Source organism: Canis lupus, chromosome 2 (genome assembly GCF_011100685.1).
Source record: "Canis lupus familiaris isolate Mischka breed German Shepherd chromosome 2, alternate assembly UU_Cfam_GSD_1.0, whole genome shotgun sequence".
Classification (NCBI taxonomy): Eukaryota; Metazoa; Chordata; class Mammalia; order Carnivora; family Canidae; genus Canis; species Canis lupus.
In genome coordinates this window covers 48,144,667-48,170,187 of record NC_049223.1, presented here as the reverse complement: position 1 = coordinate 48,170,187, position 25,521 = coordinate 48,144,667, and the positions used below count along the sequence as shown (strand labels likewise).

General features: G+C 48.8%; 1 long non-coding RNA gene across 1 annotated transcript in view; it reads right to left on the bottom strand.

The window, feature by feature from the left end:
- The window catches only part of LOC119870027, a 35,444-nt gene extending 10,486 nt beyond the window's left edge, over window positions 1-24,958 (bottom strand). The window contains exons 1-3 of the long non-coding RNA XR_005355602.1: window positions 24,030-24,958; window positions 23,560-23,631; window positions 23,128-23,244 (exon numbers count right to left, since the gene is read on the bottom strand). This is a non-coding gene — a long non-coding RNA (uncharacterized LOC119870027). The remainder of the gene's footprint in view (window positions 1-23,127; window positions 23,245-23,559; window positions 23,632-24,029) is intronic.
- Between the last annotated feature and the right edge of the window lie 563 nt (window positions 24,959-25,521).

Genomic DNA, 25,521 nt, shown 5'->3' with positions numbered 1-25,521 from the left:
GTCTGAAGATGAACGGGTTAATTTAAAAGCCCTTAGGGCTCTTTGGAAGGAAAGCACTACATAAATCCTGAGCAATAGTACCAGCATTGTCTGCATTACCTATAAAATGAATAAATCTGTTAGGCCACTGAATTTCTTTGACTGGATTTCAGTCTCTGCAAGGTGGAAATAAATTGTTATCTTATGCAGGCTGAGACTAACTGACCAGTAAGAGTACCATGTAGGTTAGAATGTATAATTGGAGAGTTTGACAGGCTCCCCTTAATAGCAGCTGGTCTAGTCTGGCGTGCTGACTAAACAGAACACAGTAATACTGGACATGACTGTCTCAAGCACAAGCAAGAAAGAGCTTCTTCTTTTAAAAAATTATGTATTTATTTATTCATGAGAGGCAGAGACATAGGCAGAGGGAGAAGCAGGCTCCCCACCAGGAGCCCGATGCAGGACTCAACCCCAGGACCCTGGGATCACAACCTGAGCCAAAGGCAGATGCTCACCCAGGTGCCCCAAGAGAGAGCATCTTACTGTCACGCTGTGAGACTAGCGGAACCTAGAGTCCCCCTGGACACCTCACCAGACCATCATTCCCATGGTCATCATCACTCCAAGTTAGCCCTGAACCCAAGGAATAGATGCAGTCATTGGATTCACCAAAAAAGTAATCTCCTGGCTCAGCATCAGCCTTAAAGCTACAGATTTAGTGGTTTCTATAGCAGCCCCCCTGGGTAAGAAGCAAATAACTTCAACGGCTGGAAACATGTCTGTATCACAGGCCTCAGGGAGGAATAAGAAATAGAAAGAAACCCACCATAATGATTCTTAATAAACCCACATTCACAACAATGGAGAGTGAACACACATAATGCAGCATTGGCTGCACCATGACTGAGAACCCCAGAATTGGGGGGGGAGGGATGAAACCCAGATTCTTGCCCTTACTCTGTTCCCTACCGGCTGGGCAGCCCCCATGCATCACTTTACCTCTCTGTCTGCTCACGGGCATGGGGGAAACTGGACTCGATGACCTTTAAGGCGCTTCCCATTCTAGGTTGCGGAGAATCCCTGATTCTAGTTTTAGGTACTGGGCCCCATTAGCACAATGGTCTGAGGTCCACAGGCTGCCTTTCCAATCTGACGTATTGGGACATAGTAGTTGTGCATCTCTGAGTGTCAGAGCCACCTGGGGAGAAAAGCAGCAGCACAGCCTCCTCTCTCCAGACACCGGGACTAGTAAGGCAGAGGTGACACTGTCCAGGACACTGGTGAACAAGTGGGTCAACCTCTACACCTTCCCATGACACCACATGCTAAAAGAGACCCATGATACCAAGAGCTTTATGAACATAAGACATTTGGAGACAAGACACCAAAGCCACCTGGAGGTAAGAGGGCCCCCCTGTGTGCATTCTCTGTTAGTAAAAGGAATTAAACAGCAGGAGCTCCCCTGACCACTCCTCCAGTGGACCTCCATCCTCAAGGCCTAGAGCTTCTGGAAGGAGGAGGGCAGCCACCTCTGCTCCCCTCTGGTGAGGGAAGCAGCATAGGCACGGAAACAGACATCAGGACTCTTAGAGAGACCAGGGAAGACTTCTTTCGGAGGCAAGGATCCCCTTGGACCACTTTTAGTGTCAAAACGCTGGGCCTGGAAGACAGCATTAGACTTGGCCTAGTTGCTCAGCTTAGGCTCCTGAATAATGGCAGTTTAAACAAATGAAATATAACTTCATTAAGCCTTTGTGTAGTGCTTCAGCGTGAGTGGCCTCCAAAATGTGAGACGACAACCTCGGAAACGCCTCCTAATAAAAGCCCCACATCAGCTGACCTATCCTACTCTTGAGAGAATTTCAGGGGCTCCTCATCATTCTTTCTTATCCTGAAGAGCTTGCCACAATTTAGTTTTCAATTAAGAACTGAAGCCCTTTCCAACTCCTTCACCTTTTAGATATTTTTTTGAGTGTTTTCATAATTGACTCTAAAAAAAAACTTCCCATAATCTTCCAAAGGACTTTCATGCAATGACGTGACTGCAAAAAAAAAAAAAAAAAAAAAAATGACGTGAGTGCAGGTGGATGTGGATACAGAGCCGTGTGGTTTAAAGCGCACTTCCCAATGGTTATCTTGTACCACGCGCTCCAAAGAGCACACGCTCTGCTACCAACGCAGAACCTCCCTCTGTGAGGGTTGGTGGCCCCGCCCAGGACAGCTGGATGCTTTTTTTGCTCAAAGGTTCCTTTTTAGAACTTCAACCCTCTTCCTGTCCCCTGAGGAAGTCCTGGGACGGCTTTGCCAAAAAAGTGCCATTCCAGCATTTATTTACACTTATTTCTGGGAGCAACAGGCTGAGAAAGAAAAGCTGTGCTCACGATCAATTTCCCTTTTGAAATTTGAATAAACCTGGTAATAACAAACTCATGGTAATAACATAGACTTGGGGCACGTGACTGGCTCAGTCGGTAGAGCATGCAACTCTTCATCTTGCGGTTGTGAGTTCAATCCCAGGTTGGGTGTAGAGATTACTTAAAAATAAAATCTTAAAAAAAAAAACAAACATAGACTTGACTGGCCATACATATTATTATAACTGTTTTCTAAAGAAGGATGGGGAAAAAATGCGCATCAGCAAAACTACCTGAAACTTCTGTGTTGTGGATCAGTTGGGCCAGCTCTCCACCAAACTGCCAGGTGTTGACACCCTATTCAATCTTCCGTGTTTTTCACCTCTCACCTCTCCAGATACGGGGGCCCTTCCTGCCCACTGAGGCCTCCACACACAGCATTCCCATATTTCATCAAAATCTCAAAAAGAACGGAAATAATCCAAGTCCAGTGTTATGGCTTTTTTGATGTGTCAACCTGGCTGGGTTACAATCCCACTTATCCCATCAAACATTAATCTAGGGGGTGCTGTGAAAGCATTCTGCAGGTGGAACTGAAGTCTTAGAGACCATCAGACCTTCAGTAAGGAAGATTATCCTGAAGAATCTGAGTGGGCCTGACTCATCAGTTGAAAGGCCCTCAAAGCAGGACTAAGGCTTTCACAAGAAGAGAAGGCGGCTTTCCACGCCGAGGAGCCCCGGCCAGGCCACGGATTCCAGCTTGTCCGTGATCTTCCAACCCTGGGGTCCTGCCCGACAGATTGCACACTCCCAGCTCCTATTACATCGGCTAATTCCTTGTAACAAATAGATAAATAGATGGATAAATAGCTAATTGATAGGGAAACAGATACGGATAGAGATGAATATAAGATACAGATGCAGAAATAAACGGATATATTGGGGCACCTGGGTGGCTCAGTTGGTTGAGCGTCTGCCTTCAGCTCAGGTGATGATCCCAGGGTCTTGCTCTGTGGGGAGCCTGCTTCTCCCTCTGCCTCTGCCTGCCACTCCCCTTGCTTGTGCTCTCTCTCACTCTATCAAATAAATAGATAAAATCTTTAAAAATAACAATAAAATAAGCAGATATATAGATGGATAGATCTCCTACACATGCTTCTGCTTCCCTGGTGCAACTCTAATGGAGATTTTGCTACCAGGAGTGAGGTTTGCATGGAGGAGGTCACCGTTAAACCCTGCCTTATATACCCAGGTGTCCCTCAAGTCCTCAACTGGGAAACTTGCAGCAAAATAGAAACAAAAACAAAAAGGAGATGAAAGGAGAGGAAAACAGCCTCATGGCATCACTCCCAGGGCTTTGAAGCAAGGTTGGGGTGATGTATGGAAAGGCTAAGTGACACTGTAAAGAGAAAACAATGACAAATCCAGTTGCTATTTTTTTCTAAGCCTCCAAATCCCAAAAATGTAGTGCACTCTCCCCCCAGGGGAAATAAAAGGGTACTTTCATGACAACGACGCCATTGAATCCTGTAATCATCAGCTAAATCCTGACAGGTCAAATTGTTCCTCAGTTGAAAGAAAAGACACGGTCACAATCTGGACGTCTCTACCATCTGGCAGAAAAATATAAATGACTCAGTGGCCCTGGTTTTTGCCTCTGCCCCAGACCTCCAACCCCAAACCCTCCTGCCTTTCCGTCTCAGGGCAGGAGGCGGGTTTGTGTCTTCATGGTTCTGCTTGTCTGTTCCCACAAAGGTGACTGAAAACACTGTACGGAAGTCATTCAGCTACCAGACGTTCATGGACACCCAATCCACGCACTTCTCTGGGTGCTGAAGCTAAGTGACTGCCCTCGAGAGCTTGCTTTGTGGTTGGAGAAACAGTATTTTTTTTTAAAGATTTTATTTATTTATTCATGAGACACACAGAGAGAGGGAGAGAGAGAGGCAGAGACACAGGCAGAGGGAGAGGCAGGCTCCACGCAGGGAGCCCGATGTGGGACTCCATCCCGGGACCCCAGGATCATGCCCTGAGATGAAAGCAGAGCCTAACCACTGAGCAATCCAGGCATACTGGAGAAACATTATTTTTTGCTTACTCCTCTCTAAATATTTTTTATCTTATTTCCTTGTTTTACTTTACTCTATAAGTAAGTAATTTCGGGATGTAGAAAGGACCACGATGAGCATGGAACTGGGTCACAGGGTGGAAGCGATGACAGGAGGCAAGAAGTTTCAGGGCGGCGCTCTGAGGAGCGAGGACCTGGACGATGCGCTGGAAGGAGCCGCACACAGATCTGGGGTGTGGAAGATCCTAGAAGTCTCCGCATGCTCTTCCCACCGCCCCCCCAAGAGGTGGGATCCACGTCTCCCCGCCGTCGGGTTTGGCTGCAGGGCCTGCTGTGGCTGACGGCGTGTTAGCAAACGGAGGCCGAGGCTTGAAAAGCGTGGGCACGTCAGGACTCCCTCCCTTGCTGCTCCTGGGAGCCCGGTGACATCGGCAGGTGAGGATGCCCGGGCGCACTTGCTGGACACCGGGGGACCCGTGGACCATGGCCCCTGTGGTACTGCACTTAGCAGACTCCGACCAGGCCAGCCGCCAGCGGGCACAGGCCTGGGCCCAGGCGAGGTCAGGGGAAGCTGCAGGCCAGAGGAGCCCTCAGTCAGGCACAGACTCCTGGGCTAGAGAAATGCTGGCTGGTGAAGACCATTAAGCCGTGGGGCGTCCATTAGACAGAAACGCTCACTGTCATGTGTGGGCAGGGGTACTCATGTGGTACCCTGGAGGCAGGTCCCAGGGAACCCCAGAAAGCCCACTGTGACCCCGAGCCTTCAGCTTCACCAAGGCCTCCGGAAGCACTCTGAGCAGTTACTGACTGACCCCGGGATGCAGGCCGAGCTGGCCGCCTGTCTTCCAAGCAGTGGGCGCCGACTGTCTTCGTTCCAGGAGATTTTTTCAAGGATTTCTGTTCAGTGCACAGCCTCAGAAGACAGAGAGAGGGTGGCCCTTCAGAGCACAGACAAGCACACTTTCTGCCCAGTGTAAAAGATTCGAGATCTGTAGGCTGCATGGGCACGTGTCACCTGGTCCTGGCCGGGTCACCCCGTGACAACAGAAGCTTGGGGAATGGGTGCAAGAGATCGCCTCTAGGGCTGGGTGTAATCGAGACCTCCGTCTCCGCATTGGGAGTCTCTGATCTTTGCCGGCATCCTCTACCCAGAGGCAGATGAACTTGTTAAACTACAAGAGGGCAAAATCTTTCACAGTTCCAGACACCCATTAATCAAAACTCCTGCGTATAAAACTATCAGCCAAACTCGCATAGGGGATGCTGCTCAGTGTCTGTTAAAGGTCCATTTCTCTGCAAATGGCCCTGGAAAAGCACATTATGCGCCTATTTCCAGAAAACTCTGGGGCAGAGACATCTGCACACATCCTTCTTGTTCTTTTAAAGGACATGAGATAAAGCGGAAAGTCAAGTCCGTTTTTCACACCATTAAAGAAACAGGAAACGATATGGATATAGTAGGAACACAAAACTTTTGAGGCAAAAGGAAAATAGAGTAGGTCTGTCCTCTTTCACTTCCAGAACACATCCTTGTCTTTGGTCTCTGGGTAAATGATTTGGGGAGCCACTATTGTTCCCCCACAAGGCTCAGATTTTGCAGGACAAGAGCCATCCTCATGCTGCATCAGTTGTAGGGCACCAATTCCTCCCATATGTGGAATGCTTGTCTTCAACTCTGATTGCTCAGTAGAAACTCCTAGGGACCTTTAAAAATAAATTTCCATAGGCTCACTATAGGCCAATGAAGTTAGAATCACAGGGAGAGCCAGGGATGAAACCTCGGCAGAGCATAACATGAAGGTACTATAGGCATATGAACATCAACTCAAATGGGGCGCCTGAGTCAGTTAAGCATCTGACTCTTAATTTGTGCTCAGGTTGTGATCTCATGGTGGTACCAGCAAGCCCCACGTTGGGCTCCTTGTTCAGGGCAGAGTGTGCTTGAGACTCTCTCGCATTCTCTCCCTCTCCTTCTGCCCCTCCCCTGACATTCTCATTCTCTCTCTCTCTCTCTCTCTCTCTCTCATCACAAATACATACTTACATACATACCAATGCAAATGGCCTTTCTCCCAAATTTGTTCCATTCTAAAGGGAAAGATGAAGGTTGGTGTTGAGATATTTATTTATTTACTAGCCTGAATTGGAGATGAGAATGCTCATTCATTCGTTCATCCAGTCCCCGATTGTTAAAACACCGGATACATGTCAGGTTCTACCCTCCAGGGGTCACAGTGCACAGGGGAAGACAGCAAGAAAATCAGCAACTTTTTTTTTTTTCTTCCAGATTTTATTGGGACGCCTGGGTGGCTCAGTGGTTGAGTGTCTGTCTTTGACACTCCGGGTATGATCCCGGAGTCCCAGGATCAAGTCTCAGGATCGAGTCCCACATCAGGCTCCACACAGGGAGCCTACTTCTCCCTCTGCGTATATCTCGGCCTCTGTGTGTGTGTGTGTGTCTCTCATGAATGGATGAATAAAAATCTAAAAATCTAAAAAAAAAAAAATTTACTTATTTGAGAGAAAGAGAGCTTGAGTAGGAAAAGAGGAGGCTCTGAGCACAGAGCCCCAATATGGGGCTCGATCTCATGACTCTGAAGTCATGACCTGAGCCAAAATCAAGAGTCAGACACTTAACTGGCTGAGCCACCCAGGCACCCCAAGAACCAGCAACTTTAATGTGCCAGAAGTGAAAATGCAGAACGCTACAGAACACAGAAGAGCCCTGTCTTTCTTCTGCCCCCCTCAGTCCTGTGCTCCTCACCTTCACACACGTACCCCCAATCAACATGCGCTTGTGGCTGCAGGGACTGGGTCCACCTCCATTTGCACCCCTTTACCAAAGCCAGATGGTGCTTTTAATAAATATTGATTCAATATTAATGACATATAAATAAACAGAATATTAAATAATAGCTCTGCTATTCAGAGCACCTGAACAGCATCTTCCTTTCTGACTTGGAACACAGGTTTCCAGAAATGGAAAACAGGGAAAAACAACTGCCATTCCTAAAGCTCAAGGTTATGTGGAGATTGAGAAGTGACACATTCGGAGTGGGTTGGAAGGCAGAGACGACGCGGACCCAAGGGGTGCCTGAACCACCTGCACGAGGAAGCGGTTGCCAGAGCAGAAACTTCTTTGGAAACATCTCCTCCTGGAGCAGAGACGCCAAGGGGCCCATGCGGACCCAAGGCTCAGGTCTCCCACGATGTACATGTCCCTCACCTTACGAGACAGCAGTAATCCTCTCCCGTCGCATTACCAGGGAGGATGAAGGACTTTCTGCTGCTGCACATGCCATCAGGCGGCCTCGGAAAGTGAGCCCGGTGGACTGGGCCCCCCGCCCCCCGGCCGCCCCGAATCCTGCGGGGCCCTGGCTTTGCTTTCTGGGGAGCACGCGGCCTCAGGGCCCTCGGGGTGTCAGGCGGGACTCGGTGGGAACCGGGCTTCAGGCTCAGCCCAGGGGGACATCAGGGCAGTCCCTCGGGGTCTGCCTGGGGGGGGGGGGCGGATCGCAGGGGATGAATGGAGCCACTGAGCATCAGCACACAAGGGGACATCAAGGCAGTCCCTTGGGGTCTGTCCCTGGGGGGGGGGGGTCCTCAGGGGGCTGCAGGGGGCAAATGGAATGACCAGCACGAGCCGCGCCCTGCAAGGGCCTAACCCAGCGCCTCGGATGCTCTGGCTGCCCGCACCGGGCCCCGCTTGGGCCTCCTTACCCAACACGTGACCCACACAGCCTGTCCCAGGTCCGCTCTGTGCCACCAACTCGGAGAGACTCGGGACAATGTCAGGACGCCGACACCTGGCTCTCTCCCACCGTTGGGCTGAAAACGCCCCGGATGTCCCGCCGCCGGGAACCTACTTAGACACCTGGACGTTAGCACCGCGGAGCCAGGTTTTCAACAACTCAGGCAGGCAACCAAAGAAAAGCATGACTCCCTCTCAAGTCAGACAACGTGCCTCTATTCCTTTCCTTTTTCCTTTTCTTTTTTTTTTTTTTTTTTTAGGATTTTATTTATTGACTCATGAGAGACACACAGAGAGGGAGGAGAGACCCAGGCAGAGGGAGAGGCAGGCTCCCTGCGGGAAGCCCGACATGGGACTCAATCCCAGGACCCCGGGGTCACACCCTGGGCCGAAGGTGGATGCTCAGCCACCGAGCCCTCCAGGCGCCCCACCTTCTTCTATCTCAAAGGCCTCTTCCAGTGTCAGGACGACCACTGTGAGCTAAGGGAGATGAGCAGGAAGGGGAGATGATGAGGCGAAGAACTCGGTAAGAAGCATCAAGGTGGAAGAGAACAAGGGTGCCCCAGAGGAGGGCACACCTGGGGCCCACATCTGCTGGGATCAGGGATGAGCAGGGTCAGCCTCCTCAAACTCTGGGAGCTTGAAATGGCAAGCACTCACCTCCAGGGCCATCATCCCCTTCCTCACTTCTTTCAGAATGGCTCTTCCTGGTGCAGGAGGACCAGCTAGGACCATCTCCCGAGAGCCTCTCTGACAGGGACCTGCAACAGTTCACTGGGTTCCCAGAGGTCAAGCTCCTGGGTCCTCAGGCCCCAAGAAAAATGGAGTCATCCGAACTTGTTTGGCGAGCTTTGTGTGGGAGAAAAGCTGGACACGGGAGCACCTTCTCATCATCTTTTTAATCTTAACCTTTTCTTCTTTTGGCACTGACTGCAGAGGGGGTAAATTTAGATACCACTTTTTTTCCTAGTATACCTTATAATTGAAGCACTGAGCTAACTCCACATTTTGTTTCAAAATCTGGAGGCCACTTCAGAAATATATATGAATGGCTCAGTGGTTGAGAGTCTCCCTTTGGCTCAGGTCATGATCCCCGGGTCCTGGGATCGAGTCCCACATCAGGCTCCCCACAGGGAGCCTGCTTCTCCCTCTGCCTGTGTCTCTGCCTCTCCCTGACTCTCATGAATAAATAAATAAAATCTTAAAAAAAGAAGTACATATGTTACTTCAAAATGACATATGGGCACTCAAACAGTCTGCCAGGTTCTTGATCCCCAGAAGTGAAAACAAAAAGGAAACTATTACAGAGGGATATTGAAGACTAGAGAAAAAGAAAGAACGCAAAGTCCTCATGTCTGGTTAGTCAATTAATTTTAAGGGATGAAGGCTGTGCATCAGGAAAACAGATACATCGTACCATAAACACGTTATTTTAACTTAAACTACAGACACGCACATCCCTTCATCAGGGCCTTCCCACTGGGTACAGGTCCATTAATTTAGACTTCGCATGGTCTTTCTTGCAAAAAAATAAAAATAAATAAGACCCATCACTCTGGTAGACTGTTGGCTCTTCACCCAAATTGATTCTCCCCCACTCCCTAAGAACAGATTGCAGTTCAGAGTGTTTCTGGCCCCCAAGCACACATTTCCCAGTCTCTCTTGCAGTTAGGCATGATCACGTGACTGAGGTCTTGTCAAAAGAGTGTTTGCAAAAGGGATGGGTTTGCAACAGAGTGTTTGCAGAGGCATCTGGGCTTAAGATAAGGGGACGCCTCCTCTACGCCTGTCCCTTTTCCAATTCCAGAACCCATAGCAGGCTTACAGCCCTGCAGGTAACAAGAGACCTTAAGGTTACGAGGTCAAAATGACAGAAAAACCCTGGACCCCCGAATACCCACACACAAGACTTCCCTAGAACGCTCACCGTGGATGACTCCAGAGAAAAGCAAACAGGCAAATGAAAGTCAATCTTCTGTGAGCCGCAGGATTATTTACGAGGGCTTTTCATTCACCAGCCTTAGTATCCCCTCATAATTCAATCATCTGTGGTGTCCAGCCTCAACGTGTTAGTGTGGACTACAAATGTAAAGAAATATGTATACAGGAAACCATTGGAGGGTCGAATCCATCGCATTTTAATGGCTTTCCCTCCATTTTCTACAGATGTCTTCATTTTCACACTCATGTTTCATCCTTTTATTTTTATTTATTTATTTATTTTTAATGATAGAGAGAGAGAGAGAGGCAGAGACACAGGCAGAGGGAAAAGCAGGTTCCATGCACCGGGAGCCCGACGTGGGATTCGATCCCGGGTCTCCAGGATTGCGCCCTGGGCCAAAGGCAGGCGCCAAACTGCTGCGCCACCCAGGGATCCCCTGTTTCATCCTTTTAAAGTAAAATTTGACTAAATTGACTAAATGGACATGGGGTTTTATCTCACAACCTGAGATCATGACCTCAATTGAAACCAAGAGACAGACACTTAACCAACTGAGCCATCCAATGGTCCCATATTTGACTCAATTCTTATGGCACACGCTGACCCTTGATGCATCAGCCCCTGCTTTTCTGCGAACCATCCTCAAACTCACTTGTCTGCAGCCAGCGATTTAGGCTGGTTCTGCTGAGCGCCTTCCTGTGGCAGCTGCAAGCCGACCGGGCAGCTCTGCTTCTGGGGTGGCCCAATGTTGCCTGAGGCAAAGGGGACAACTAGGCCATCATCCACAGACCACCTGGTCAGGGAGCTGCAGTGTGCAGAGCCTCTCGAGGGCACACGCCCCTTCCGTTGCATCCTATGGTTCAAAGCCAGTCCCAAGGCCGGCCACACTTCAAGGGTAGGGGAATGCGTGGCACCTCTGGATGGCAGACACTGCAAAGTCATTTTGCCAAGAGGCACAGATACAGGAAGGGAGTTTGTTGTGAACACAGTTTCTCAATAGTCCTCCACAGCCAGTGAACATACAACCCAAGGGATGGGAAACAAAATGAATGAGAATCCCTCTGGAGTAACCACTAGCCAAGTGTATGCCCATGGGTGCCAAGCATGTCCGTCAATATGGCCTGCAGGAGGAACTGAGGTCACCATGAAGGAAAACCATGAAGTGGACAGCAGTAAAAAGACACCCTGATATTTCCAAAATTTGGGAAACTTAGAGCAAGAGGAACTGCTTTTGCCTGCCAAGTTACAAACTTTCTAGGATAAGAATGGTGGGGCAGAGAAAGTTGGTGTGTGCTCACTAAATGTCCCACGTGCACACTACATTTCCGAGTCCCCCGTCCCAAAGTTATAGTGGGGCCGCGGGACTAGCTCTGGCTAACGAGCTATATTACTCCTGGTCTGAAACAATAGAACCAGCGTGCCTCTTCGATCCTCCTTTTCCCGTTTAGTAGTGACCTTGAAATCCACACGTACCAGATGGTCGAGCTACAAGATTAAGGAGGGCCATCTAGTCTAGAATAAACTTCATATGAGTGAGTAATAACACTGTGCTGAATTACACCACTGAGACTTCAGGATTTATCTTTAACATATGCAAGTCTACCCAACGGTAATGCTTACTTGAACACGCACAAGACCTCGAGGGAGACCAAAATAATCTGTGTAGTGCATCCATGCTCCAGAATCGGAATTCAATGATTAGCGCATGGAGTTGCTCAGAGAGTCCCAGGAACACAGAATTATTCAGTGTTAGGTTAGTTATGTTCCCAAAAAGAAACTCATTTTTTTTTTTTAAGAGAGTGTTCTTTGACAAGATCTATATTCTCCAAGCCTTAGGAAAAATTAACTAGAAAGACCATTCTATGAATGCCCAAACTCCTCCCCCGTTACTCTGCAGCCATGGTAGGAGGAAAGAGCAGGTGGAAGGTACATAGTGTGCCTATTTTTGCTTTACTGGGAATATTTTCTATTACTGGGCACCGACTCTATCTGTAGACCAACCGCCATTCACCCAAATGGAAGAGCCGAGAGAGGCCTCGTTTCGTATCAATAGACTGAGAGTACAAAAAACTCTAGTTGTACCATAGATCCTCTGGCCAGGCGCCTGACCTTACTCCCCCCACCTCCTGAAAGGCATACTAGCTCACAACCAGAGCTCCTGGACTGTGGCAAAGCCCCTGGTCAAACCCTGAATACAAAAGGTCCAGATGCCACGTTCTGTAGAGAGCCTCAGGGAGGCAGACAGTTCATCTACTCCCTTGGGTGACCTTTTTGTCTCCTTGTGGGTGGAAGGGTTGAACATAAGCCTCATTATGATGAGAATTAGAATTAGAAAAAGCAGATAAATGTGTTTGTCCATAAGGTATCATAACAGTAGAGCGATTACAAGTATTCTGGGACACTGAAACTAAACCCCCATTTGGGAACATTTACAAGTCCTCTGAGGTTTGAGCTGCTCCTTCCGACACCACCTCACTTGGGAGGACATCCCTCTACCTCTGTAATATCCCCCCAGCCTGGTGCATCTGGTGAAAGTGGGGAAGGCGCCAACTATGATGCACACAGGTCGACAGACCTTTAAGTTAAAGAAAGGGAACTAGGGGAGGAGGCTCAGCTTGGAGGAGGATAAGCAGAGAAGACAACGACGAGCAGAGAGAGGAGGTACATGGTCCACTGCTCCTACGCTGAGGATCTGAGGCCTGGACTCGACTCTACCTGAGGCACCGTGATGGGCTCCAGAGCCCAGGTCACCCAACATCACAGATTGCACTGCATTCTCCCTGGATTACAGAAAATGCCAGCGTCCCTTCCTCCAGGGGTAATGAGCGAGACGTCTAACTGGTCGAGCACAGGAAGTGGTGAATAAAACACCGGTGAAGACAGGAAGGTGCAGGCATGGGCAGCCTGAAGCAGTGCCAGCCTCAACCCCCACCCAGCCCCCGGTGGCCGCCTTTCTCCACATGTCTGGGCTCTGTACTGGTGGCCCTTGTCCTGCCTCACCCAGCCCTAGCATACTTACTTTTTTAAAATTTTGAAAAATAAATTTTTTTAAATTAAAAAATTTTTGTCTCAGACCCCTAATAAAGGCAGAATCAAACTATCTTTTAAATTGGGAGAGACGGGGATCCCTGGGTGGCCCAGCGGTTTAGCGCCTGCCTTAAGCCCAGGGCCTAATCCTGGAGTACCGGGATCGAGTCCCGCATGGGGCTCCCTGCATGGAGCCTGCTTCTCCCTCTGCCTGTGTCTCTGTCTCTCTCTCTCTCTCTTTCTCCCTGTGTCTCTCATGAATAATTAAATGGAATCTTTAAAAAATAAATAAATTGGGAGAGACGGGCAGTTTGAGCATCGGCCTTCGGCTCAGGGCATGATCCTGGAATCCTGGGATTGAGTCCCGCATCAGGATCCCCACGGAGAGCTTGCTTCTCCCTCTGCCTATGTCTCTGCCTCTTTCTCTGTGTCTCTCATGAATAAATAAATAAAATATTTTTTAAAAATAAAAAATTGGGAGGGAAAAGGCCAGGTATTTTTTAAACCTTGCGCATGTCCCCTGGCACCTCCAGCTCTCTGAGTACAGGGGTTGGTGGCTGGAGCCATAAGGCTCTGGAGGAAACTGAGGCCCCTGAGAAGCTGGAGGACACTGTCAGACCCACTGTCCAAAACCTTCCCACTCCTCAGAATCCGGTGTCAAGGCCAATTCTATTAGGTCGTCTCAAATGCTTTGCCCCGAAGAAGCCTCCCAGAGGACCTCGCTGGAAGTTTGCTTGGGCATTCATCAGGTCATTCATGTCATGAATAAGTGTGTCTTTTTTCCTCTTACAAAATTCCATGCATGCTTGACTACATGACATATTTACGGAGGAGAAAAGTAATTTCAACATAACAAAGAAATGTGTTTGGAGTGGGGTCTCTGGCTGTGGCCCTGCCAGGTGATCAGCTATGTGGAGCTGAGTGATGACGATGGCCCCAGGTCTCAGTTTCTCCACCCACAAAAGGGCTGAACTGCAGCTCTGAGGGCCCCTGGGCCTAGCATCTCATCAGACTGGGAACTCTCATCCCATCTCTGGTACAGCATATGGGTACAGCTCTGTGCTCAATCTACATGGGCCGCAGACTCCCCAGGGAAGAATGAGACAGAGGACCTGCCTTTGGGGGTCCAGGCCTCACTGGGTTAGCGGTCGTCACCACCCATAGTCATTTGGGGGTTTTTTTGTTTTTTGTTTTTTGTTTTTGTTTTTGTTTTTTTAGTCATTTGTTTATCAAACTACACTGCGATGTTGGGCACTATTGACCAGCATAATCTCATTTAACCTTCACCTTAGGATGCAGGAAATATTAAACACTCATTTTACAGATGAAGACGCTGGAGGCTCCCCAGGTCACTCAGCTAGGAAATGGCAGAGTCGGGACCCAATTTCAGGCAATCTAGCTCCGAAGTTCACGCTCCTAACCATGGTGGGCTTGCAATGCTGTTGTCCGTTCATCTGACTCCCCTCCCACCAACTCTCCAGCCAAGAGCTTACAATTTCATAGGAGGGAAGAAAGCCTCCAACATAGAATTGCCAAGAGTATCTTGCCTAAGAATGGCTCAGAATAGTCCAGTCATTATCATCAGCCTTGGTGTTAGATGACGGATCCCGGTGGATTAAACAGATCTACCACTGCCTTCTGTGAGTCCAGCATTGAGAATACATCCCCGGGGGGATATGGAATAAGAGGAAAGGGCAGGTGGACAAAATCAAATGCCCTCCAGGGAGGGCCATCTTCGAACACTTCAACAATGCTGTCCTTCTCAGCATAGTATCCAAGGGCTAGGCCTGGTCTCGCCACGATCCCCAACTCTCCCCTACCATTCCTAGTTCTTGGTGATCGTTCCCTTTTCCAAGCCTAGAGGGAGGGATTCAGCAAATACAGGTATGTAAAAACAATATGATCTGTGAAATAATAGATTCCATGAAGACAGAATTTGGTGAATTATTTGTTTACCAGGTTTTGTTCATCTAGGCAACAAGAATCTTTTTGAAAAATAATCTTTCCTTCTCTGATTATCATGGTAATACATTTTCGTTATAGATATTTTAAATGATACAGAAACATATACAGAGAAGAAAATAAATACCCGCAGTAGATCCACACACCATCAACCTTATGGTGGATATCTGTGAATCTTTTTTCTATGCATCTTTGTATATTTTCAATACAAAAATAGGAGATCACTCGATAGCTTGCCTTTTTAACTAAACAACACAGGTTTAAAGGCCAAATGGGATTGCATATGAGTAGCACGATGAAAAAATTAATATATAAAAATACAACGGCTAGTGGATGCTTTTGCCTTTTAAGTATGGGGGACTGCATAATTTTTGGAGAAAATTATATGCTGTGTCATTCCATTTGCAGAGACTGGCTGGAGAATTAGAAAGTCAAATTAAACCTTCCCAAGTCCTTCTGCATTACTGAAGAGCTTGAACCCAGAGGACGCAAATCCTGTGTGAGACTTTGCATCGGCAAGCAGAGGGCTAAAGTTGTGGAGGGGTTGAAAGAGGTAAAACAATTGTGGGGGCCTGGAGTGAGTAAAATAAATATTTAGGAGTCTACAGTGCTGCTAATATAACAGGAACACCCATCCCCAATCTTTAGTAGAGGCTGCTATACATCCAGATGCCTCGCCAGCTTGGTTTGAGGATGCTCCAAGAACAGAGTGATTTGTCTGGGCTGCCACACAGCCTGAGTTTTGACAGAGCCAGAACTCAGCACTGAGAGTGCCCAGTAGAACTTAACCCTGGAAATTCATGAATCCTAGAGACGATACTGAAATTTCCAAAGCCTGTCAGAAAGCTTAAGCTAAATTCACTTCCATCTCAATGGGTAGGGAAACCTCAGATGCCATATAGGTTATAGGGTTACAGTGCTGCTGTCCCAAAAGTTATTTATCCAACCTCCAACTATCATTTATTTAGACCACTAATGTCTTTTCGTTCTTACCAATAAATAATGATAAACACCACAGCAGAGATTGCTAACTCGTCAATAAAATCCACATCCTCCTCCTCCTTCCTGGTCGTGTAACTTGACTACACTTCTTAGCCTCCCTGACAATTAGCTGTGGTCATGTGACACAGCTATAGCCTACAGAACATGAGTGGAGGTGACATGCCATCTCTAGGCCAAGGCTTTCTTTTTTTAAGATATATTATTTATTTATTCATGAGAGACAGAGAGAGAGGAGCAGAGACACAGGCAGAGGGAGAAGAAGGCTCCCTGTGAGGAGCCTGATGTGGGACTCAATCACAGAACCTCGGGATCATGACCCAAGCCAAAGGCAGATGCTCCACCACTGAGCTACCCAGGTGCCCCTAGGCCAAGGCTCTTAATGTGTGCTTCATGCTTTGCCTTTCTCCTTCTACCCACTAGATGCAAAAAATGACAAGGCCCTAGGGAACAATGGAGCCACGAGATGGAAGGAGGCTGGATCCCTGAATTACTTCATGGAAGGCAGCCTCCTGCCAGACTGGAATCCCACTCTCAACTATTTCATAAATGAGAATGTGCCATTCTACATTTTTTGGCTTATCTGGCACTGGATTTCTAGCTTATCCTAACTATGCAAACATCTTTAGCTATAAATGCTTACATATCTATCTGATATTAGTTAGAATAGCCACGAATTCACGATCAAGTTTAGAACGTTTTAAAATACTTGATGCAACACTGCCAGACTGAACCTAGAGTTTTGACTCTGAAAATCATTTGAAGTCCTCCCAACCCCTATAACTATGTGAAACAATGTGTCAAATGGTTCTTCAACTCACTCCTTTATAAGGAAATAAAAAGCATTTGCTGAGAATGACTGGACTCTCCCTTTATACTAAGCATGCTACATATTCTGTTTATAACCTATGTTTAACCACAAAGAATAACATTTAATATTAGTTTTAATGCCTCCTCATTAGGAAACCACTTGGCACTCTTAATCTATATGACACATCTCCATCCTTTTGTCCCTACACATTGTTCTTATCTGGCACTATCCTGTTGGGCCTGGAACGTCTGCCTCTAACTTTAAAACTTTTGATATTCAGCCACAATTTTTGTTTCTCCAAGTGATTTTTTAGAAGATTTTATTTATTTATGTTAGAGAGAGAGAAAGAGCATGAGTAGTGGGGAGGAGGAGAGGGAGAGGGAAAATCCCAAGCAGACTCTGTGCTGAGCACTGAGCCTGATGTGGGGCTCAATCTCACAACCCTGAGATCATGACCTGAGCCAAGATCAAGAGATAGGCGCTTAACCGACTGAGCCACCGAGGTGCTCCTCAAAGTGATTTTTAAAGTACTTTTATGTATTGTCTGTAGGAACTGCATCTGAGCAAAATGATTTTGAGTGGCTTCTTAGCTCATTTGGGTAAGTAGGTTCTAAAACCAGCCGTTAAAAGAAAAATCTGCATGTGTTCTGATCCGTGGAAATCTCACTGAATCATGTACAAATAAAAATGTACGACCTGACATATTCATTCCTGTACAGAATGAGTATGTAAAAAAGTACATATTGTATGCAGTAATTTATGGCATATAATATGAACCTAAAGTATGGCAATACTTAAAGTATTGACAGTTAAAGGCTTAACGAAAATAGTCAAAATATTTAACAATAAAGGGTTAATTCAAGAACCTATGGTACATCGTGGTGCCCAGGGAGTTGTGTCATTCAGATCTTGAACACAGTCCTCTGTGGGGGGAGCAGAGTTGACCAGGAGCCTCCTCCTGCTCTCACCCCTTTTGATCCACACGGGTGTTCATGTGGAGGCCATGCTTCCTACCTGCTGCCCATAACCACTGACTAAACATGGTGACGGTGCCAGAGCCACCAGTGTCTAGTGTTGGACCTGAATGGCCAAATGGGCAACCTCTGCCCAGGGACTGACTCCCCATCAGCCTGGGCAAGACCTTCTCAGAAGTACGCTGCTCTTCCTACCCGAACCTTCCTTCCACTCTCCTTTCCCAGGTGTCAGATGTCCCGGCTCCCTCTCCCTTTGTCCTTCATCGGGACGTCTCCTGCTACCTTTCCTGTACAATCAGTCCTCTCTTGGCCTGACCTAACAGAATACTCATCCATCAAATATTAAGGCAATTTTCATATATTATACTTATAAGAAATACACAAGGACAGAAAAAATAGGATGTGATGCCATCAAAAAAGTCAATATTCCAAATGTACATACAACATGATCCTAATGTTGTTTTTATATTTAAAAAAGAAATAGAGCAATAAAATCTTTTACACATGTACGTCACAACATTGAGAATGATTATTTCCAGTTGAATGGATTATGAGTGGTTTGTTGCTGCTTCTCTACCCTTTAATTTATTTTCCAGTGTTTTAATAATAAGCATTATTACCTTTATTACCAGACACAAAAATAAAGTGCATACACACACACACACACACACACACACACACAGTGCCCATAAGGACTGGCAAGTCCCTCTGAGGTTGCACACCATCTGAACAGAGAGCAGTGGCTGGCCTCCCCTCTGGAGGCCGGAGCACAGGAGTCAAGCGCAGCTAAGTACGCAAGAAATACAGATTATAATGTCACCACTGAACAGCTTCAAAAATGTGGTTGGCTGATTCCAGATGTTCTGAAAATCCAAACCGCATTTAGGAACCTTGACGGAGCACCCAAAGAGAACAAAGCAGATGGAGTGCCAATCCTACTGAGCATTGCTTGCTTTAGCTTCATTATGTTTTCAAAGAAATTGGTTAATATAATACTACCAAGTCAGTATTTAACCAAGCTACTTTTTTAAAGTGCTTATTCTGTAAGCAAGAAAGGTGTCTTCTCCTCTTGGAAGGACAGATAACTTTCCTCCTCAGTCATTGGGGAACACACACACTGGCCCTACACTTGGCCCCATCCAACTCATCCTCCTCCCTCCAGCAGGGAGCCACCCGTGTCTGCTGTACTTGAGGAACACCAGTGAATCAAAATGTCAGAACCACGTAACAGCACCACCAACACAACACGACTAACATTTATCAGACGCCTCCTGTGTGCCAGACAATGTTCTAAACACGTTCCATACACTAAATAGCTCATCGAATCTTCATAGGAATCCCATAGGAAGTACTAAGGCCATCCTCATTTAACCCAGGAGGGCGCAGAGGTGCGAAGAGGTAACGTAGCCAGAAGCCCACAGTCAATGTGCAGTTTGGAGCCGGAGTTTGAGCCCGGACATCACAAAAGACAAATAAGAGGAGAAAACCCAAGTGTGCAGCTCAGGTCCAGAGGCTTAATGGAAAGTTGGACAGCTCTTGATAAGCAGCAGGGAAAGGCCGATTTCACTGGGGAGCAAAGCAGTCAAAACAGATGAAAGTATAGAAATTTAAAAGGAATAAATAAATAAATAAATAATAAATAAATAAAATGTAATGATAGAAACCAGGGAGGGGACACCTGGGTGGCTCAATGGTTGACCATCTGCCATTTGGCTCAGTGCGTGATCCCGGGGTCCTGGGATCAAGTCCCGCACTGGACTCCCCACAGGGAGCCTGTGTCTCCCTCTGCCTGTGTCTCTGCCTCTCTCTGTGTCTCTCATGAATAAATAAATTAAAAACACACACACACACACACACACACACACAAGGGAAGGTGTCAGGCGAAGGCCACCAAGTGGGCACTGAAAGGCAAACAGGTAAGGGAGGAGGACACGCACCAAGCAGCCAGGCTGGGGGAGCAGCCGAACAAAGTCAGAGAAGCCAATTGGTGATGGGAAGGGTCGTGGGGAGGAAGGGGCATGAGCCTGTGACTATGGATCTGGCACAAGGGATAGGGAATAAACAGAGGAATCCAGGACAGAGAGACAGATTGATAGCCAAGAGGAAGGAACGCAAATGCAGGGGGACAGTTATCTCCACCCTGAAAAAGCAAGAGGCAAGGAAGAGGAAAAAAACGGATCTGAGGGGGGATTTGCATCATTTCTTCTTCAGTGTTATGTCAACCCTTGTGTGATGCCTACCTCAGCTACCCTGCCGAACAGAGAGAGACGAGCTCCCCCCTCACGGCTTCCTCCACGCAATGACGGGCACCACGCCAGCCCTCCCTGTCGCCTGTGCATGGAGCTGGGTGGATGGTTGACTTTCTGCACGTCCTTTGGGTTTGGGGGGGTTCCTGCCAAGGATGAGGTGTGATTTCAGGTGACTAAGCACCATTTGAAAAGGAGAGTCTCCCCTTGAAGAATTAAAGCAGCTATAAGTGGAGAACCACTTATGTCAAGAAGGCCTATGTTCAGGCTTGACAGGTAGAATGTGCTCAATGCATGGTGGTCATGAGGAGGAGGGTGTGTGTCCCCCACTCAAAAAGAGTCAGCTGGTGGAGCACCTGATTCCTGAACTCGGGTTGTAAATTCAAGCCCCATGTTGGGTGTAGAGATTACTTAAAAATAAAATCTTAAAAAAAAATAAATAAAAGTCACTGTCTCCCCACAGGACTAGGACCAAGTCCAGGCACCCAGGCCAGGCTGCAAAAGCTCTCCATTGGCCTAGCCTCCAACTTCTATGTCATTATAACCTTCATCACACAATTAACTCACAATATTACATGCTGGCAGCTTGAGCTCTCCTGAGAAATGCCCCAAAGCCTCTGCAAGAAGATTTAAGAATTAAATTCAGGATTTAGGGGGGGCGTGCATCCCCTTCCTCACAGAGGTAAGTCATGGATCACAGAAGTTTGCCTACCAGTTCAGTCTTTCAGGTCCAGGGGGGCCCAGTGAGGAGCTACCATAAGCTACATCCCAAAGCATTGGTCAACCTCAGATATGTAGAGAAGACAGCGCCGGGTCATTGGTGAACAGCTTTCTGGCCAGGCAGCAGTAGAACAGGAGGGAAACACTGGAGACTTCGAGATTAATGGAACAAGGAAAGAAAGCAAACATCGCATACTTTCAATTGGAAAAATGAAGCCGGAATACTGTGCTTTAAGGTAGACGGCCACAAGCGGTCAGGCTTAAAAATAAGCAGAACAGCACTGTGCCCAGGGCCCGTTTGGCAAAGCCTGGGGAATTCTAGAGCAAGTAAGAAAAAAAATTGCTGTTGACACTGTTTTCCACGTAACTAAGGTTAGAAGCCACTTGGGTCTGTGTTCCAGACACACAGATCTCACTCTCACCAATCCCTCTGATGGCTCTCTGCAAAGATGCTACTTTTATTATATTTGGGTTTTGATGTTTTTGCCCTTCTGGCAGTTTCCTCCCATTTGGAAGCCTTATCCCCATGATTCTAGTCCCAGCTCTGCACAGAGGCTTGTGACACAAACTTGTCTGGCCATCAGAATGCCACCTACACTGGCCACGGGGATTGGTTCAGGGTTGGGTCTGCGGCCCAACAAGAACAAGTAAGATACAACAAGACCTCTGTCGGGCAGCAGGGAAAAGGGAATGTGCTTTTTCCTACTGGAATCTCCATGAATAAAATAACACATACTTGGGACAGTACTAGAAGCCAACACTACGGAAAACAGAGCCAAGAAGTGGCGAGAAAGTGGATTCCTACAACACTGTCTGAGCCCTTAGGTCAAACTGTACCTGAAGCCAGGATCTCCCAACAAGGTCAATCACACTAGCCAATAAACTCCCATTTTTTGAAGCCGGGTTGAATTGGGTTCCATCCTCATCATTGAGAGAGTCACAACCAGTGGAGAAATAGAAGCAGAGGCTCCAATAAACTTCTCTCCTTATCTCTGGGTGGCCCCCAGACTGGGAGGCATACTCTCTTCCCTGTACCTGCCTGGCATGCAAGACCCTGAACTCAAAGGCTGTGCCTTAGTGGAGGGAGAGCTGGTATAGACTCCCTAAGACCCAGGCCACACTTCACCCAGACGTACTAGGAAAATATCCACCCATTTTTGGCCGCAGAGAGGCCTCAGGCAGCCAGGAGGGAGAGCCAGCTGTAGGAAGCCCTCTATATACTTTCTGTCCCATAATCTTCACCGTAGGAGCCCCTCTTGCCCACTGTCCTGTCCTCCAGCTCAGTCCACCATCTCCAGTGGCACTGGTCTCTCTGCTGTCCCCAGACCACATCAAGTGTCCTCCTGACTCCACAGACGGGCTCCTTCCCACCTGGCTTCCCCTACTTCTCCCTGTTTACCCATCTCCCTGGCCCCTACTCCATGACCTGCTCAAACATTTCCATGTCCTCTGGCCACAATACCCCACGCTCGAACTCAGATTCCTTATCTACAAAGTAGGACAGTGATCTGTTGGAGATTTGGCTGTTAAAACATAATTTTGGTAATCACGACAGTAAGACCCAACATTCATGGAGCTCATATATGTCAGGCACTGCCTACGTCCTGTCCACAGTTACCTCATTTAACCCTCCAGCATCCTAAGAAGAAAGATATTGTTCTAAAATACATTTAGGCAACAGAGGCACAGGGAGGTTCAGTAACTTGCCCAGTGTCGCATGACTAGAAGGTGACAGCCGTACTTCCAACCCAAGCAGTTGGGTGCCCGAGCTTTCATTGTGAACTGCTACACTCGGCTGCTCCGATTGGGATCAAGATGAAGCAAGAGCACGGGGTCGAGGAGTGTCAGGATCCTGCCCAAACCTCTTCCACCCTCAACTGTGACTCCCCTCAGAGAAGGAGGCCTACAAGGAACATTGGCAAGATAACTACCCTCCAAATCACTGCTCTATTACGTGGCATCTCGGGATGAGGCCGAGGAAGGAAAGACCGGGTCTGCCCCTTAACACAGGTCCTACCACCAGCCAGCTGCCCAAGCAGGAAACAGGGATAACTGTGCCCCAGGAGCACTCGTGAGGGAAGAGCCAGGGCTGGATCTCCCTCATTGATCACTGACCCAGGGACTAAAATAAAATACCCAACATTCCATTAGCCCTGACAGCCGTGGCTCGTGTCTGTCGTCCTGGCGTAGATATTAGTAATTTCCTAAGTTTGGTTTGGAACTATCACTGGGTTGGTCCCCTGAGCCGCACCTGTATGCCAACTAAGGGTAGGAGAACATCCTAGACTCACCTTTCCTCCTATGACTGCCTCTCTGGTTCATGCTACTGCTACTGCGTGCCTCCCGAAGTTAGAGAGCTGCCATTCCAGTCCTGTAGGGGGGACTTCTCAAGCTCATCTCCAGAAGTTCTGAAATGAGTAAGAGTGGACATTAACTCAGCAAGACGAAAATCAAACTATATTAGTGAGTGTGGCCTGTTATAACAAAGCACCCCTGACGAGGTGGCTGAGGAACAGATGTCACAGCCTGAAGGCCGGGAAGTCCCGGGTCAAGATGCCAGAAGATTTGACCCCCGTGAGAGCCCTCACCCTGGCCTGTAGACAACTGCCTTCTTGTGTCCTCACAAAAATGAACAAGAAAGAGCTCTGGTGTCTCTTTTCTTCTAAGAGCACCTATTCCATCATGGGGGGCCCCCACCTTGAACCTCGTCTAAACCTAGTTACCTCTCAAAGGCTCCACTTCCAAAGATCATCACCTGGTGGCACAGGGGGCGGGAGGGACTTCAACACACAGATCTGGGGAGAACACAAGCATTCAGTCCATAATGCAAACAAAAAAAAATTCACCCCCGTTTCATTACCCTTTTCAAATATGATTTGAAGCAGATATCTCCTTAAATGTCACCAGCTGTCACCAGCTGTCCGTGACCAACCTTTCTAAAACACCAGTCCCCAGCATCAGCCCCTTCAATCCTTGTTCACAGCTTAATCCTCCTCCTTAGCCACACTTTGTGCGTGTGTTTTGATGGTCTCCCCTTGTGAAAATGTCCCATAGCAGCAGTCCCCAGCAGAATCCTGCCTCAAACTTCCAGAAGGAAGCTACTCCCGCTCCTCTTCCCTCCCCTCACACGGCCCTCCATCCTGGGGCTGTGAAGACAAACGTGCGAGTGCATGGGTGGTGCATATAAACTGACCTTCTCAGACCTTCCATGGACCCACACGAAACTCGTTCTGGCCGTAGAGCTGTACGGTCCTTCCTCAGAAAGGGAGTCCTGCTCCCACACGGCAGTGGGGAAATGAAATTTGTCCCAATCCAGTAAACTCAAACCCCAATGGTTTTTTTGTTTTGCTTTGTTTTGTTTTTTTAAGTTACGACTCTTTGAAGATGTTGTCCCCCTCGTGGGTAGATACTCAAATTTCAGGTGCTTCTGCTCTGGCCGACCGTCCAGTTGAGAGCTCCCTGTGGTCAGACTCTAGTCACCACCTGCCTCCGCGGGTCTCCCTGACATCCCCAGAAGGTCCTTGCTGGGCAGCAGTGGCTGCTGACGGAAGCTGAGCGTCACTTCCACGACCAGTGGGTTCAAGCTTGCCCTGGCCTCGCCCAGCCTCCCGCAGAAGGCCATGCCTCCAGAATGACTGGAGCCTCCCGGGACACTTCACCCGGCCCTGCCCTTGGTGGGCGGTGGGAAAGCCTGTCCCCCGCAGGCCCTCGGCCTCTGCTGTCCGGGGAGCCCCACTTCTTCCAGCAGAGGCCGCAGCACAAGGGGACCTGCGGCCCGGCCACAAGTTCCAGCAGCTTCTCTGAACTGCCCCGTGGTTTCATCTTCTCTTGCGCCCCACCGGGTCCTCTGGGGGGTGGGGGTGGGAGTGGGGGTGGGGGTGTCTTTGATCTCAGAGACCCGAAGGGTCATGAAGAGCGGGGGGCACACTTCTCCTCGGTCTCAAGTGGGGCCACGGGGAAGGCATCTCTACGGCGTCGTGGCCCCCGCAGGACGCCGGGGAAGGGGCGTTGGGGCCTGGTTCCAGCCGTTCCTGATGCCGTCCTGCCTGGTTTCCCTAATGGTTTCCCCTGCGGGTCGGCTGCCTGCGGACCTCGGGTTCCCTGCTCCGCGCGGACGCCGGGGCGGGCAGCCCGGCTCCAGGGCTCAGCCTGGCCGGCAGCGCGACCTCGAGCTCGGCTCCTGTGCGGCGCCTCGGCAGACGGGGTCACAGCGCAGCAGGGAAGCCAACCCGGAGCGCGCACGCGAGGATTCCACCGTCAAGGAGGGCGCGGCCCACTCGTCCGGCCTTGCTGGAGTCTGGCTTGGCGGGGGTTTTCTTTCTTTCTCTCTTTTTTTTTTTTTAATTTTTTAATTTTTTATTATTATTTTTTAATCTCTCGGTCTGCTTTTTGGCGGGCACAGACCAGACCTTCCTGGCTTCAGAAGGAAGGCCACTGCCCGCCAGGGGCTCGTGCGTCGGGGGGGCCTCCGCCTCCCGCAGCCCGGGCAGGTCACCTGCCCACGTGACGCCGACCGGGCGGCCGCGGGGCTGCAGGCTCCCGAGCAGGACTCCGTGCGGGCCCAGGGAGCCGCGGGGCGGGGGCCCCTCCCCCTCCCTCCTCCCCCTCCCTCCTCCCCCTCCCCGCTCCCCGGCGTCCCGAGGCCGCAGGGAGGCGCTGGGCCGCACCCGAGGGGAGGGGCCGCG